This window comes from Parasteatoda tepidariorum, chromosome 3, assembly GCF_043381705.1.
Source record: "Parasteatoda tepidariorum isolate YZ-2023 chromosome 3, CAS_Ptep_4.0, whole genome shotgun sequence".
Taxonomy (NCBI): Eukaryota; Metazoa; Arthropoda; class Arachnida; order Araneae; family Theridiidae; genus Parasteatoda; species Parasteatoda tepidariorum.
This window is the reverse complement of record NC_092206.1, coordinates 62515979-62528524: the sequence shown is the minus strand read 5'-3', so window position 1 is coordinate 62528524 and position 12546 is coordinate 62515979. Positions and strand designations below refer to the sequence as shown.

The window sequence follows — 12546 nt, the reverse complement described above, 5'->3', positions numbered from 1 at the left end:
GTTCTTGTGTAAATAATTTAATGAATTTCAAAATTATTGAAATCTGATTTTGGTTTTTCAAATTTGAGGAATAATGGTTGTAAAATAAGACTCAAAATAGAATTCTTAGGAACAAGAACAATGGTTAGACGAATCATACACTGTAAAAAGCTACGAATCAAATTACGGTATAAAGCACCGGCACTATAGGTGCACCATCCGTAAAATTCATTTAACCGTAAAATTCATTTCTACCGTAAAATATTATACCACAATTTTTACGGAAATAATGATTTAATTAGTTGATTCATGGATTTTACGATAATTATTACTGTAAAAATTACGGTAAATCGGATTTTTGTTCAGTAGCATGTTCCGGAAAAAAATGGATTTAAATGTAAAAAGTACCGGTACCCTGAGTGTCGGTATTTTTTACCATAATTTGATCAGGAATTTTTTACAGTGTATGAACAAAAAACAAGATTCGAGATTGCTGGCTTCGATCACGAACCTTCATAGTTAATACACAATTATTTTTTGTTTCTAGATGGCAAAAAGATGGTTACATTTAAATTTAAAATTTTTCAAATAAAATATCCCCAAATTTAAATTAAAATAAAATTGATTCCAAAAATTTGAATTCCGAATCTGTTGGTACAAAATTTAAACCTAATATTTTTGCTCGGTTATTATTGAAATTCATTCACAAACTTGAAAATGTTACTTATATTTAGGTAGCTATAAGGACTTGTTATGCATTTTTTACTTCATAGATTATTTAATAGCTTCACAGAAATTTAATTTTTAATGTTTGCTTCAAAATTTTAAATTGTTTTGTATTCAAGATATTGAAAGCATCGATTCACTAAACATACATGCATTTATGTATATGCCAAAATATGCATTTTTTCTCAGTAAAATTTACAGTTTTTTAACAGTGTGTTTAATGTGATGTTTAATGTCAAAGTGAGGACAAATATCTTTATCTTAAATTGTTGCGTATAAAAAAATAAAATCACGAGATTACTTTATAACATAATAAAGGAACAACAGTTTCAGTTTCAATACCTTAATTTTGAAAAATAATCTAAATCAAAAATTAATTATATCGCGAATAATATTTATTAAGAAGGGACAAAAATAAATATTGCAGGTAAATATTTTCGAATAATAAATAAATAAATAACATTATAACTTTTATTAATTTTTATGTTGATAGCAACTAAAGATATCTAGATCTTTGCATTCATTTGATGCAATGACTTTAATAATTTTGCAACGAAAGATTTCTATATATAGTCAGATTCCCGTTATCTGACTATTATCTTTATTAAGAAAATGAAGATTATTTATAACTTTAAACTGATCTTCAAATTTTAACTACCTAACCTAAAAATTACCTGAGTAAATTATTCGATATAATCCGAAAGGAACAGCTTATAGCACATTAAAACGTAATTCAACCAAAATCGTAAGTGTAATAGGGATAAAAATCTCTGAATATATTTCATCATAGGATGCAACATTTATTCCTAGATAACGCGAAAAATAATTTTCCGAATTGTAATATGTTAGTCACTCATAAATAATGAAAAACAATCCACCATGACATTTTTATGTAAGCCATAAGAATGACTTTGCACTAATGTGAAAAAGTCACAGACTGTCATAAAACAAAATTGCTTTAAGATATGAAAAAAAGCTTAGGTCATTTTACTAAATGTTACAACGCGTGTCGTTTTAACTTCACCGTTAATCCTGTCATATTATTACAAATCCTGTTTAGTAAATACGTAGTAATAAATGAATACGTGAAGTGACATAGAATATATGTGTAGTTACTCAAAAACTCTTCTTTTTTCTTCAAAAAAAAAATCTATTTTATGTAATAATTATTACGTTAAACGGAAAAAAACGTCGACGAAAAAAGCATTCACGAAAGTAGCTCGAAGAAGAAGCGCGAGAAAAAAAAAGCAACGGGGAAAAAAGTATGAATTTTTAAGTTACATGAATTTAACGTCTGATTATATTCGGGTTCTTAAGTCAGATTTTAAATGTAATTAATATTTATTTGAATGCAATTACATGCTTTTTTATATAAAAATTTGTTAATTTACATCTACTGATTTGAAGTTTCTGGAAAACTTTTCCCGTTTCATTCTTTTTTAGTGAATCATTAGGGAATGTAAAAAGCGCTACAAATTTACAAAATTCCAGGAATTTTACTTATTGTATTGTTTTGTAATTATCTTATGCAAAGAGTATACTTTCAACTAAAGATTTTTTTAAATTTTTTTTTTATAAAAATTGATTTAAACACTGCATTATTTTTCAAAATTATTTTCCATCCGATCACAATACTATTTCCTAGCGAGAATATTTTTCATCGATTCAGAATTTTTCTTTTTTTCATGGCGGGTACTTGGGATGTATTGTCCCATTGGCCAGGAGTGCCAGAACTGCTTCTCTCTTCTCGTTAACCAGTGGGCACCTGTGGCGAAGCCACGGCGATAGAGCAGCGTCGCCCCCGTCGCACAACAACAAACCCGTTTATAGGGCTGGTCACATTGACACAATCACACGAAGAAGAAGGGACATAGAACACAGAGAGAAAGAAACATCCATGCCCTGAGCGGGATTCGAACCTGCAACCATCGGCTCCGCAGTCAGGCACGCTAACGACTCGGCCACCTGGTCGGCATTGATACAAAATTAAACTATTATAAAAGATGCACAGTGAAAAAATAACAATTTAGAATTTGCATTTCCTGAATTCCAACTAAATCCTTGCATATTAATTATACTGAAAGACATATATTATACGCTAAATTCAAATCTGTATTTAATTTCTTTTAAGATTGGGATAGCCTAGCCGTCCCTAAAACATTCGTTAAATTCATATAATAATTGAAATAAGGCTTTTTTTCGATGCGTTCCTTTAAGTGCTATTATTTTATTTTATTTTATAACCAGCATTGAACAGCTAATTCAATTCTAAGTTTACGACTATCACTGTTCAACTCAGTATTCTTGTAATTTTTAAACTTGATCCAGAAGACAAGGGAACTTTTGGATCAAGCATTGGGAAGAACTAGCCTTTGTTAGGAATTTTTTGATGGAACTAACCTGCATTTGTGTTACATGAGGAGAAAAACCATGAAAGCTTTCCACAGTTAGCCCGACTGCAAAAGGATGTTAACCCATGATCCACCAACCAATGAGGATATTTTTTGTCAACACTGTGGTAAGTGTAAGCTGGGAGCAGAATTCGTATCGACCAGTCAATGATTGGATTCGAACGTGGGTCACCTCATTGGAAGGCGAGAGCTCTAAACCCCAAAGCCACAGAGGCTCAGGTGCTACTATTTTATTTTATATTTTATAACCACCGTTGAAAAGCAGACCCAATTCAGACAGATTTATGACTATCAATGTTCAATTCGGTCGCCTTGTAATTTTGAACCCTAACCACAAGACGAGGCGACTTCTGGATGAAGCATTAGAACAAACTAGCTTCCGGGTAGAAACTTTTGATAGAACTTTTTGTGTTACATGGAGAGGAAAACCACGAAACTTTTCCACGATTAATCTAACGACAAGGGGACTCTAACCCTTGAACCGTTTACCAACGAGGATGTTTTACGTCAGCACTGTGGTCGGTGAAGAATAAATATCGATCAGCCGTCGTTGGGATTTGAATTCGGTTCACCTTTTTGGAGGGTAAACACCTGAGCCACCACGGATCTTTTAAAAGGTTTATGTTTTGAAAAAGTGCCCAATGCTATAATTGGCCACTAAACATTAGCAACATTTACCAATTTTGATTCATTATATGAGAGATATTAATTTGAAAGTTAAAGGCACCACATCGATCCAATATATTTTAACAACGTATTTTATTTTAAATAACATTACAAAAATGTTAATTGATACCATTTTCAATTTCAAAACTATATGGTGGAAAATTCTCAAATCTCTTGGAAACTTCGAGTCAAAACTCTTATTTTATTTCCTCGGACAGCAAATAAATAATTTTATTGATTTGACGTTTTGCGATGGTAGAATATAAAGGTCATTTTGATGCCATAATAGGCATTACATATTTCCTAACTTTTAAAATATCTCTAAATACTTAAACTGATTTTTTCATTATTAATCGAATTATATTTAAATTAATCAATGAGTTAATCTTTATAAAAGCGAACATAATATATTTTATTCTTTTCTTATGGATCAATGTAACGGCTAACTTTTTATTTCAATACTAATATAGACTCATTAATTCAGTGTCACGCCTAATCGAAAACAAAAATCTATTTATAACTCTTTATTGTTAAATTTCTTACCACAAATATGTTTCAGTTACATGGTTATATTAATTCTCACAGTCTTGTTGGCGATTCGCGATCGCCAAAGTATTTTCAAACCTCATATTGATTATGGGGGGTTGGCTTTTTTTTTTGCTATGTTATTTTTCGATAAATCACCAACCATGGATCTCTTCTCATGATTCTACTGTCTGTTGGGAACAATTCGATTACTATTTGACTTTTGTTTAGGTAGGTCATGCGGCATTTATCTCCCATGGCCTGTCCTTATTGATATTATAGTGGAAAATTTGTTTCTCATTGAAAGTCTTATGTATAAAATTCTTTTTTGTATCTCAACACTACAAATACAACTAAATAAAAGTTTTACTAATGATATTGATCCAGTTTTCATCTTCAACTGACATTTTTCCTTATCCTGTTTTTCCATCATAATCTTATATAAATCAATTATACAATATAACTCCAATCTTCTCAACTAATGAAATCGAAACGAACTTGTACTCATTAACCTCTTCAACTTATGGTATACGCTAATCAAACCTCTTCAACAAAATATAAATTTCATCTAACAATCAAAACTAATTCTCGTGCTAGTCTTTTTATTTATATCTTGGCATTACTTTCACCTTATTCAAAAACTACTTTTTAAAACCTTAAATTTACCATCAACTTAAATGACGAACAAAATCAAATAAAAAATTTCATAAATGATACTAACTTACTGTTACTATTTTGAAAGTGTATTATAGAAGTTATTTTGCTTTTTAAAGCTTTAGATTAATTAAACTACCATTGAAAAAGAAATTTTTTATTAATTGTAAAAGTGAAACAAAAATCGTTGAACAATTTTTTTTCAAGTCAGGCAAGCAACTTTCAAGGTCTTCTACTTATTACTATGAGTCGCGTGTAGGTTTGTCTATTTTTAGAATTCTCAAGGTTAATTGAAAGTATAACCGGTGTTTGTGACTAAAAATAAGTTAAATTAAATGCGATAAATATGTAGTGCATTTTCCGTTAAAAAAAGAAAAAGAAATTGATAAATAAACGATAGAGGAAAAGTAAAGCAAAGATAGAAGGAGAAAAGTAATATTTGTTTATAAATAATACTTCAATATTGAGCGTTCATCATTAACAAATCAGCGATTGTTGGAAAAATCCATTGACTAATGGATTTATATGAATCCATGGAAAAATCATGTATAACATAAATGAATCATGTTTGATATTATCGTAGATAATCATTGATTTATGAGGAGGTGATAGCTAAATGGTTCATTATAAATTTTTATATATAGACTTTCGAAATTTTCAATTCTGTTATTTTCGTTGAAATAATAACATGTTTTAGATTGAAGATAATTAAGCTGATATTAACATTTATTATACTGTCTCTTTGCCAGTGAGTGCGAACTTTTCTTCGGATGCACCATAAAGTGGTTTATTATCCTCTTTTAAACTAGGGTTTCATTCCAGCTTAATGTACTTTTAACCAATATAGGGTTTCATTCTTAGCGCTCTGTCATGCAGCCTCATATCCATCTCGCAATATCAGTCTTCGCTTTTTGCTGCTTCTTATACATCGAATCTTAAAAATAAGTAGTTTTATAAGAAAAATATACACCAGACCTTCCCAGGTATGTAATCACTATTTTGACACAATTTTTACTTAAGAAATGATATTTAAATGTCATTTTTTTTCTTCAAATTATTCTTAAGCGCATTAAGGAATAAAGTAAAAGCTATTTTATTTTGCGTAAAATAAAAACTTTGATTCGTTAATGAGTAATTTTTGATCTAATGATAGGAAATATGTTCTTAATACTTTGGTCAAGAGAGCGGTCCAAAGTTTGAACACCTTAATGCTGATTTTAATTTTTGTGTATTTCGCCATATCTAGACAACTTTTTAAGGGAATTGAAATATTTTTGCACTCAATTGACTTATCCAAAGATAATTCCATGCAAAAAGTATCTTTTATTAAATATATATTATTTTATTTAATAATAGTTGTGAAGATTTTGAATTGTAAGGTATAAATTTTTTTACATCATTTTAAAAAATGTTATTTTACAAAAAAAAAAAAAAAAAAAAAAAAAAAAAAAAAAACACACACAATGGAAATGGCAAAATACAAAATTTGAGTGAAATCAATCGAAAATTTTCGGAGAAATCAAATTTTAAAATACACGATTTATTAGTCCATTTAGTCCAGGGTGATCCGTTTTGTTTTTCGCATTGTAAACCATATTATATGGCCATGATAGATCACCATATATAGTATTAAATATTTTTAATGGTGGCTTAAATCCCACCCAACTTCAGATCAATGGGTAATAGCTGGAATATAGAAGAGAATGGTGCGCAATCCTGACTACATTGTATGCCGTTGGTTTCAGAATTGTAACCTTAAACCTATGAGCCCCTGTACAAAAAACGGAAAGAGATTAATTTTTTTAGTGGTATTAAATACATACCATGGTATTATACGTATAATGTATGCATTTGATACGTAATATGGGTATTAAATGTGTACTCTGATAATTTTTTTTTATCATGGCACTCATTTTAACATATTGAATTTTAAAGTTAGTAAATTTTTTATAGAAATTCAAAGTAATTTTTTTTATGAAAACACGGATGATTTTTAAATTTCAATCTTAATTTAATTTTCCAAATTAAAATGCGCAAAAATTAATCCCTCTTGAGAAATATTTAAAAACTACGGTAAAAAGTACCGGCACTAAGGGTGATGGAACTTTTTACCATAATTTGATCCGGAACATGCTACGGCACAAAAAGTCTTATATATCGAAATTTTTACAGAAATAATTACATTGAAATAATTTAATCATTCTAACTAAATAAATAATACTGTAAAAATTACGACATAGTATTTTGCGGTAAAATAGGATTTTACGGCAAAATTGATTTTATGGATGATGCACCCAAAGTGCCGAGACTTCATATCGTAATTTGTCCCATAATTTTTCTGCAGTGTATGGCGCATTTTTTTCAACATTTCTGTATATCACGTGAGCAGAAATTGGAATTACAGTTAACTAAATTTGAATACTTTATAAAAATTGCATTATATCTGGTATACTAATAAGAAAAACTAAAGCTCCTATTATATGAATAAAAAATTTAAGTTCCATTTCAACTGTGTCAATCACTAAATTCATATAAGTTATAAACAATTTCGATTAATTTGTTATCGATAGGACTTAAATTATTTTTTAAATTTAATGTTTTTAAAAATTTAATTACTTCAATTTTCAAAATACGTCATCTAAGCATTTTCTGCCAATGAATGTCAAAACAAATGCATAATCAAGGAAAAATAAATTAATATTTTAATTAATTCATCGTATGTGTTGTAATTCCAAAAACTGCTCACATGGTATTATTAGAATCTAGCTTTAATAAAGCGAATGAATGGATTTTAAGCAATATTTTCGAAACTAATATACACCGAAACGAATATCTCCAGACCGTACACCACGTTAATTCATTTTTTGGGATTAAATCAATTGAATTGATTACGAATCACTAATATCGAAAACACTGCAACTACTAAATGGATTTGTGTAGCATTAGATACCATTAATATTGTGGAACTACAAAATGTACGGAACGAATCTGATTTCTAATTAGTTTTTGTCTAAGATTTGTAACGAAATAATATTGGCACATTTTTCTTTAAGTTCTTGTATCATATATGTAATAGTTGTAGTAGTTCCGAAATGTAGTTCGAAATATTACGAGTTGTGTAATAAATTCGAAAATAAAAATATTTAAAATTTGGTCATTTATTTTATTTTATGGCGTTTTTAACAGGCGACCCAATTCTAAGTTTACGACCATAAACATTGAACTCCGCAGCTTCATAATTTTGAGCTTAATTCAGAAGACAAGGGAACTCCTGGATCAAGTATTGGGACAAACTAGTACTTTTTGACAAATCTAACCCGCATATGCGTTACATGGTGTGGGAAACCACGGAAACATCCCGCGGTTAGCAAGACGGCAAAGAGATTCAAACCCATGATTCGCTTACCACTGAGGGTATTTTACTTCAGTACTGTGATTGTTGCCAGTCGGCAGCAGAGTTCGTATCAACCAGCCTCCGCTGTGATTCGAACATGGGTCATCTCATTGGGAAGCGATGGCTTTATTCCCTGAGCCACCGCGGCTCTCTGCTAAGCCGGCATAACAGAAATAAACTATGTTAGGCTAAATACATAGAATATCAAGCACTGCTACAGTAAGCCAGATTGATAATGATGGAGGGTCATAGTTTGGATATCGCTGATACAGAACAATATTTCAGTTGATATTTGTGGTTTAAATAAAGATTTCTTTATCTTAAAAATGACTATGTTTTTTAGCTNTAAAGGTGCGAGCTTTGCGCCAAAGTGACGTCACTAGAGTGACGTCGGAGGATCGGGATGGCGAGAGATACTTCAAAGGAGTGAACCAGCCCTTCTATTATCTTTAGCCCTGGTATCAACCAGCCTTCGCTGTGATTCGAACATGGGTCATCTCATTGGGAAGCGATGGCTTTATCCCCTGAGCCACCGCGGCTCTCTGCTAAGCCGGCATAATAGAAATAAACTATGTTAGGCTAAATACATAGAATATCAAGCACTGCTACAGTAAGCCAGAATGATAATGATGGAGGGTCATAGTTTGGATATCGCTGATACAGAACAATATTTCAGTTGATATTTGTGGTTTAAATAAAGATTTCTTTATCTTAAAAATGACTATGTTTTTTAGCTAATTATATAAGTGCTTTATCATGAAGGGATTTGTTTACATTTGTTTTTTAACTGTGAAATCGATGATTAATCAGTTCGAGTGTTTTAATTGATTCCTATCTACAGTTTGGGAAATATTTATCAACACTATTATTTTATTTTCACCGAATTCCTTGAAAGAGTGAACGTGATATTCGCTTATTTTTAGTCTATTATTGTTTTCATACCGGATCTTGTCGTGAGGAGACAAAACATCTGTAAACTTTATTCGAAATCGCAAAATTTTTAACAGAAATCAAAGAGGAAGCGGAGGGATAAAAGTCAACTTGTATTTAAAGAAAGTTTCCTTTATAAAATCTAATTTTCATGTCACGATAAGAAAATGTTTTTTTCGTATAGTAGAGAAAGTTTTAATAATTAATTATAAAGGATGTGTCTTAATCACCAATGTATTTTAAGCGAATCCGGCCATATGCCCGTCACTCGGTTGCTCGACGACTCATATGACCGACTCCGTTTTCCCGATAAGTATGTTTGGTCGAATGCTCGTTTTCCCGACAGGGCTAACACGTAAGGAAAACGAGTAAAAGATTTTTTGTTGGCAACTGTTTAACTATTGAAATAAGGCTAGCCTACTTATGGGAAGAAAATGCAAGGATATTTAATGACTATTTATGTAGTAGTTTCAAATGTTTTCCTTTGAGGTGCTAAAGTACTTAGGACCTTCCAGAAATATAGTTAATTCTGGTAGCATTAAAAGATATATTTTTATTCTAATTTTTTTTAATTTAATTTTTTTAAAAATTCCTTTTTGTTTATTTTTATTTCCATCGTTTTTCTTACTTTTTTTATATTCTTTTAGTCTTTAATTTTTTTAAAAAATTTCATTTGCTCATTATTTTGCCTTTTTTTAAATTCCTCTTTATTTTTTATTATTATCTTTTGTTTTTTTAAATTTTTAAAAAAAAATTATTTTGCACATCTTTTGTTCTTTTTATTCTTTTTTAATTCTTTTTGTTTTATAATTTTTTTTACTTGTTTCGCATTTTAATTTATTTATTATGCTTTTGTTAATTTTTTCCTTTTTTTATTTTGATTTTTTAATACTTTTTCTTTTTTCAATACTTTTTACTCTATTTTCTAAACATTTTTACTTGCCATTTCGCTTTTTGATTATTATGCACAGTGGAATATTGTGATCAATAACACGCAGACAGTCCATAGTTGAAAGATTGTTCCTATCTGCAATTATAGCAGAAATTCGGTTTTCTTTTCTGTCCGGTTTTCGATTTTTTGCGAGTTCCCTAAAGAGATCTACCACAAAAGATGTCCTCTGATAATCCGATCATGTACATCTCTCAATTACTTAATGGTTTTCGCAATTATTGCACTGTTGAACAAATGAATTGTCGGGCAAATGAATCTGTCTAGCAAACGTATCAGTCGCGCAAATTGAGTCGTGCAATCGAATTGTCAGGAAACCAAGTGTCGAAAAAATGTGTCAGAGCTGCTTATTGGAAATCCTTATAAGAAATTAAGTCAAAAATTCATGACGGGTCACAAATTTACATAAAAAAATGAAAAATTTATGTAGAAATGAATCGAAAAATTAACTTCAAACTTCAAACGGTTTTCAGTCTCGCAGAGTTGAAAGTCGATTGTAAAAAATATATATAAATTTTATAAGGCAATCAAAGAAATTTTGATGTTTTAAGTCCTACCTTCTTCAGTAGTGATTAGTTATAATTTGATTTTGTTTATTCATTACTTAAAGATCAATTTGTGATTCCTCAAGTGTTCAGGCATTATTTTTGATAAGGATCAGTTCATATTTGTTTCTTCCAGTAATCAAACAGGTTTTGAAGTTTTCAATCTCGCCCTTTTCTTTAATTATTCGTCTCATTTTGATAAGGTGTTTTTTCTCGCTGAAATTCAATCCTTTCAGTACTTAAATATCTAAAAGAATTTTTGAAACACGTGTTATGAACAGTGCATTTTAAAATACTTAACAGTGCATTTTTATATTGGAGGCTGAACTTCTTTCATCGGAAGAAAAGAATGACCATGAACTGCAAATCAACTTGAATTTTTACCTTCCAGCTTAGACTAGGCTACCTGTCCGCATTGTCAACTTGGGCATCACCCTCTCACTCACTCTCAAATTCGCCCAGTAAAAACAAATACAAGGATATCAGCTACGAAAATAACTATATAAGTTGCTGAGAAATTTCAGAAAAGATGTCAAATTAACTGCAGTTCGAAGAAAGCTAAAAAATAAAACGTAGTTTTTATGTTAAACGTAGTTTTACCGTTCGCGTTTCACGAGAAATTACATTTAAAAGAATAACTTTTGCAGCAGTCCATTGTAAATAATTCCGGATCAAATTATTGAAAAAAATACCGGCATTCAAGGTGCCGGTACTTAAGTTACTGTAATATCCCTTTTTACCGGTACATATTAAAGAACAAAAAATCCGTAATATGAATGATATACCGTAATTTTTACTATAATAATTACCGTGAAATCATTGAATCACTCTAATTAAATAAATACTGTTAAAATTACGGTACAATATATTACGGGAAAATAGAGTTCACGGATGCTTCCAAATAACCGGTTCTTTATAACGTAATATGAATCGGAATTTTTTACAGGGTGCCAGTTTTATGGAAAAAGGATGTAAGCAAATTTTATACAGGCAAATTTTTATTTCCGACATCAAAGAACTGAAATGTACCTAGAAAAGGCACTGTAAGATGCTGAGAAAACGGAGTACTTTTTCCCAACTATCAAACATGGAGGTCTAAGCAAAGAATATATAAGTGAGAGGAATATATATATTCTTTGGGCTAAGTGTGAATAGGAGGAAAGGGGGTTAGTAATCTGAAGTATTACTATGAATATACTATGAATTATTGAAGTATAGAATTGAAGTGAGAATTGAAGTATTACTATGAATTATTGATCTATGAATAAAAGTTTGAAGCATTAGACGAATTCTTCTGACACTCTAAGCCAGTGTTTCCCAACGTGGGGCCCACGCCCCACCGGGGGGCAATTTGATTGCAAAGGGGGGCAATTCAAAAAAGGACTCAACATGAGTTTAAACCTTTTGCTCTGGGCCATTTAAATGCAATGCGAGATTTCGGTGACAAAATCGAAAGAAAAAAGCAAATTCTTAAATAATTGCGGTCAATAAATATTATGTGACTTAGGGATTTTTTAAGCGACAAACCTGAAATGAAGTATCTGTTTACAGTCGATGGTAAAGCATTTGTGAGTTATTTAGCCAATATCTTTGAAAAACTGAATATATTAAATAAGAAACTTCAAGGAGCAAATAAAACTCTTGTTGATGCAAAAGCGAAGATATTTGGCTTCATTACCCTTATTGAGTTATGTCAGAAATATATTAATAACAAAAACTTTGAACAGTTTAATTGGCTCCAAAAATGTGAAGTAAATGATACCGCTT

General features: G+C 30.4%; 1 protein-coding gene across 2 annotated transcripts in view; it reads left to right on the top strand.

Annotated features, from left to right (window-relative positions):
- The window catches only part of LOC107449958 (proton-coupled folate transporter), a 103032-nt gene that overhangs the window by 58520 nt on the left and 31966 nt on the right, over positions 1 to 12546 (top strand). The window contains exon 1 of one of the 2 annotated variants that reach the window (XM_071178721.1): positions 5706 to 5944. The exons of the other annotated variant lie outside the window; for it this stretch is intronic. The gene's annotated coding sequence lies outside the window, so the exon portion shown is untranslated. Of the gene's footprint in view, positions 1 to 5705; positions 5945 to 12546 lie in introns of those variants that run through there. 2 annotated transcript variants of the gene reach the window in all.